Source organism: Aptenodytes forsteri, unplaced genomic scaffold (genome assembly GCF_000699145.1).
Source record: "Aptenodytes forsteri isolate BGI_AS27 unplaced genomic scaffold, ASM69914v1 Scaffold403, whole genome shotgun sequence".
Taxonomy (NCBI): Eukaryota; Metazoa; Chordata; class Aves; order Sphenisciformes; family Spheniscidae; genus Aptenodytes; species Aptenodytes forsteri.
The window spans coordinates 131,515-136,617 of NW_008795248.1; the positions used below are offsets into that span (position 1 = coordinate 131,515).

General features: G+C 50.8%; 1 protein-coding gene and 4 non-coding genes across 5 annotated transcripts in view; 4 read left to right on the forward strand and 1 right to left on the reverse strand.

Annotated features, from left to right (window-relative positions):
- LOC103898530 (zinc finger protein 721) overlaps nt 1-5,103 on the reverse strand; it is a 165,826-nt gene that overhangs the window by 103,148 nt on the left and 57,575 nt on the right.
- TRNAV-CAC lies at nt 84-157 on the forward strand. The gene has a single exon. It is a non-coding gene; the product is annotated as a tRNA-Val (tRNA).
- TRNAV-AAC lies at nt 1,533-1,605 on the forward strand. The gene has a single exon. It is a non-coding gene; the product is annotated as a tRNA-Val (tRNA).
- Nucleotides 2,321-2,393, forward strand: TRNAV-CAC. The gene has a single exon. It is a non-coding gene; the product is annotated as a tRNA-Val (tRNA).
- Nucleotides 2,927-2,999, forward strand: TRNAV-AAC. Its single transcript has one exon. It is a non-coding gene; the product is annotated as a tRNA-Val (tRNA).

A 5,103-nucleotide genomic window follows, 5' to 3' on the forward strand; every position in this document is an offset into this window, starting at 1 on the left:
CTCGGAGCCCTACTTGGGCAGGGCGGAATATGCGGGCAGGGTGCAGGCAGAGTGCGGGCAGGCAGGGGAAAGGGGCCAGCGGTGTTTCTGTAGTGTAGTGGTTATCACGTTCGCCTCACACGCGAAAGGTCCCCGGTTCGAAACCGGGGCAGAAACGGCTGAAATCTTTTCAGTTTTACTCCTTTTCACGAATTTTGTGGATCAATATTCCTCCAAACTCTGGAACGGCCGCGGTTGCAAAAATACCCGTTTGCAGCACAAGTTGCAGGTGGGGATTTATTTTTCGTCTATGCCTTAATATTTTCCCTGAGGACACGGGGACAAGTGGAGCAGCGGGTTCAGCGCAGCCTGGAGTCGGCTGAAATCTTTTCAGTTTTACTCCTTTTCACGAATTTTGTGGATCAATATTCCTCCAAACTCTGGAACGGCCGCGGTTGCAAAAATACCCGTTTGCAGCACAAGTTGCAGGTGGGGATTTATTTTTCGTCTATGCCTTAATATTTTCCCTGAGGACACGGGGACAAGTGGAGCAGCGGGTTCAGCGCAGCCTGGAGTCTCACCCCGCCATGGATGCATCGCTGCTCCTGTCCCCTGCGTTGGGGACAAATGTCCTTTTTGGGTAGGAATGTGCAGGAATCCGTTAAAGCATCTGTGTACCCCAACAGCCCCCTGATATGGGGAAGGGGAGCAGAGTAAATGCTCTCCCAAATTCAGTCCCACCAGACCATAGGAATATTCTTCTTGCAGAAACAGCTCGACTGCTTTAATCTTCCACGGATTTGGAATTGCCTGTTACTTTCTAGAGAAAAGCAGAAATCCAGCAGAGATGGGAGGGAATTTGTAAATTCAGCTTCATTTTAGAAAAGATTAATTAACTTTTCCCTGACCGGGAATCGAACCCGGGCCGCGGCGGTGAAAGCGCCCGCAAACTCAGCCACTAGACCACCAGGGAGCCGATACTTACCCAAATTTTACCAATCTCATCTTTTATCTCTGCACATTTAGCCCCCAAAGGTGCCGCCTCCCATCAGCCCGACAGGAGCTGCTTTGCTCCGGCCGCAGAATTAATCAAAAATAGCTACATTAATTAAAAACAACAAAACGAACTTTTAAAAAATAGCTACATTAATTAAAAACATTTGTTTCCCCCCAAATCAGCTCTCCCTGGTGGTCTAGTGGCTAAGAACCGGCGCTTTTACCCCCCCGTGGCCCGGGTTCGATTCCCGGTCAGGGAAAGTTCAGCTGTAGGAAAAAAGCAAATTCTTTAAAAATCATTATTTTTCCTCCTCGGTGGTCCCGCAGGACTTCTCTGCACGTCGGTGTTGGCAGCGGTCCCCTGCTCCCCAACCTCCCCCAAATAAAACCTCTCCTTCCTCATACCCCGAGTGTGGATGGCTACAAAAAATGGTCGTTTTCGAATGCTAATGGCGAATTTGAGAAGAATTTCGGTAGAAAAAGAGCTGAGAGAAGGTGGAGGTGGAGACCCGGGTCTATCCGGTCACGGGTGGGTCACCCCCAGCATCCCACATCGTGTTTCTGTAGTGTAGTGGTTATCACGTTCGCCTAACACGCGAAAGGTCCCTGGTTCGAAACCAGGCAGAAACACCTCTTTTGGGCCTTTTTCAGGCGTTTCTAAAACACCTCCTCGATTTTTCACTCATACACGCCCTTCAGCGAAACATTGCTTCCGAATACAGAGCGGCAGGGATGCAAATCAAAAGGCAACAAGGGCTCTCAGCACAGGGAAACCTTAATCTGCCGTATCACGATGCACAACGATATACATAACTTTAAATATATGTATAATATACGTACAAACGCTCAGATTCTTGCAAAAAGTGCAGTAATACCCAGCGACAGAACTGACCCCTTCTCTTTCCCTCGGGGTTTACCGTCGAGGAACCCAACCCAAAACCAAATCGGGTGAAATGCCTCATCAGGGCACAAACGCGTTGTCTCTGGATGGGGCGGCACAAGCAAGTGGCGCGGGGGTTTTTTTGTGTTTTCCGGAAAAACACGAGGTTGTTTCTGCCCGGTTTTGAGCCGAAGACCTTTTGAGTGTGAGGCAAACGTGCGACTGAGCGTGCAAACCCCCTGCAGGCAGCGGGGCAGCTCCGTGCTTCGGGGTGATGCTCCACAAGCCGGACAGCGACGAGCAGAGAAAATGGGTGAAAACCAGGCGGTTTTGGGGGCTGGGCTGGGGGGAGCAACATGGGAGAGGGGCGCATTTCCCAGAGGGCTTTGGGGTGCCGGGAGCACCCACTGAGGGAAATGGGGTTCACCCTATTCCAGATATGGTGCAAACCCCCAAATTCACCCCGTTTCTGTAGTGTAGTGGTTATCACGTTCGCCTCACACGCGAAAGGTCCCCGGTTCGAAACCGGGCAGAAACACCATTTTTAACGGCGTTTCTCTCCCTGTCTTGCAGATATTAAAGGAGTTGGGTCACGCTGCGTGGGGACGGGGAGACCGGAGTGTCGCTTAGCTCCGGTTTGGCCAACAGGAGAAGGCACCTTGGCCCTGCCCCTTGCAAAGCGATGGCTGGAGACTCCTACCCCTTTTTGGGGTATCTCTGGGGCGGGCGTGTTCGCGGTGCGTCTCCTCCCCTAAAAACCAGTTTTAAGTGGGGAATTCCCTCTGGCCGTCAAAAGTAGCACGTGTTGGGTTTCCCTCGGTTGCGTCCAATTGCTTTGACCACCGTGAAGAGATCACGAAGAAAGGCGTCCCGGATGGGTGTTGGCAAAGGGAGAGGGCTAATTTTTTGTGCTTGGTGGTCTTGGAAGACGAGGGCAGGAAAAGAAGAGTTGGAAGGCGGCAAGAAAGGGCAAAGGGATGCGGGGAGCACCACCGGGAATGGGGAAAGTTCAGTGAAACAACCTTCCTTCCGAATTCCCACAAATATGCCCCCCCGGAGGAACACCTCCAGGTTTCTGTAGTGTAGTGGTTATCACGTTCGCCTAACACGCGAAAGGTCCCTGGTTCGAAACCAGGCAGAAACATAGTTTTTAGGGTTTTTTTTTCCCCCCCTCCTCTACCTTTTTCCACCCCTCTCTGCAATGCACTTATACGGGACACCCATGTGCTCTTTGAGATTTAGTTTACTTCGGGGCGGTTTTGCACCTTAGACCACCTGCATATGGAGGGGGTGGGATGGCCGCTTCATCCCAGCACTTCTTTTACATCCATAATTTTCGGCATTTGCTTTCCACGTGGATAGGGAGGCATAATTTGCATTTACACCCTGCTGCTTCATCACATCTCATCTTTTTCCATCACGCATTTAGAGAGAGATAAAGAAGACTCTGTGCTCTGAGCTCACACAGAGGGACACTGCCGGGCCCGTGGGGACCAGCAGCTCTTCTTCCTAAAGTGGAAAGAGTAGCTGCCCAACTGGGGGCACTGATGAGCATTAGTGGCGCTGAGCAGCCCCACCTGGGACCCCCCACCCCCTGCCCATGGTCCGGGGGCTCTATTTAAGCTCAGTCCTGGAGCTTTTCACCCTTTTGCAAGCTGCCTTGGAGGAGCGTCCATGCGTGGCCATGGATGCTGCTGATCCACCCCATGGGCTGCATTCCCAGCTTGCCTTCAGCCCTGCCGCCTGCCCGCAGGCTTCCCTGCTGCCCTCGCTCAGGTACCATGGGACGGACCCTGAATAGAGAGCCCGGGGTGGGAATTATCCAGCGTGGGGGGGTTATATGCCACAAGGGTAGAGTTTTTCTGCTGCATGGTGATGAGCAACTTGGTGCTGTCCCTGCATGACATTGGTTTCATTCCTGGGATGCTGCTATTTCTTTGACTTAAGCATTACTTAAATATTTCTCAGCTCTTCCTCTTGCGTTTTTACTCTCCCATCCAGCCTCCCTCTTGCCCAGGTTGAGTTTCTTCCCATGTTTGTCTCGTGGCTCGGCTCCGTTCCTGGATGTTGTACCCAAAGACATGATTCTGCTATGCTCAAAACCAAGCAACGAGTTTGTTCCCTTCCCCCCAACACACTTTGCATTCGTTCATCCCACGAATGAGCTGAAAAAATAAGACTGCACGGAGGGGGAGACTTCGCAGTGATGCATTCCTGCTTCCGGATGGGATTATTTGTTCTTGGGACGTGACCTAGAACAGCAGCCGAAATCTTGGGCTCCACGTTCAATTAACTCTCTGGAGCACAACCCACTGTCATTAAATCTGGGTTTTCCCCCTCCTTGCTGCATCTCTGCTGACCTACATTGCCATGTAGCTTTTGTTAAAGCTCTTTGCTCTTCATATTTCCATTCTTCCAGAAACTCAGATATAAAAAGCCTGGCAAGGGGAACTGCAGCGCTTTTTCTGCTGAACTGTTTTCATCCTCCTCATCCTCGTCCAGTCTTATTTCTATTCCACTTGCAGATATGTGCCAATATAATGTTACCTGTAGCGTGGCATGTTAGGAGTTGAAGTGAATCTCTTCTGAAAATGTAGACTTTCCTGTAAAATTAGGAGATCTGTGTGCAGCAGTTGGAGAAAGAGGCCTGTGTAATGACTGAACTGTGTTCAAACATGGGAAAGATGCCTAAAAAAATCAGTAAATGATCTGAAATTCTCATGAATCCCAAGGATCAGATCCCCTTGCAGCAACATCATCATCCACAGCTCTGCATATTTTTTTATAGAGCTACTGAGATGCCAGTAATCTGCTCTTTTTCACCCTTATATCACACCCAAGAAATGGAGGAACTTGTGGCTTCTGGGGTGTTTTCCACCCAGTTGAACGCACTAAGATGAACCCAGCAGCTGGGAAGTCGGGAAGACCTTCCAGTTCTGATGGGAGCAGACAGAAACCCCATGTGTTTGGGGACAGGGTGTCCCCAGGAGGAGGGGGGGAAAAAAAGCCATTTGGTGGCTGCAAGACCTTTCTGGGGTAACTTCTGGACTCCCAGGTGCTGGAGAAGCCACCAAGAAGGGCTGACCGCTGGATGGCAGCAGAAGATAAATCCAAGGACCTGTTGGCTTGGGAGGGTTTTACTATTTAGCTGCCGAAGGAAGGAGGAGGAAAACATGCAGAGACTCTTCTGTGCACCAAGCACAACCCAAATGTTTTGTGCCCCACCCCCTCTTGCGTTATATTTGGGG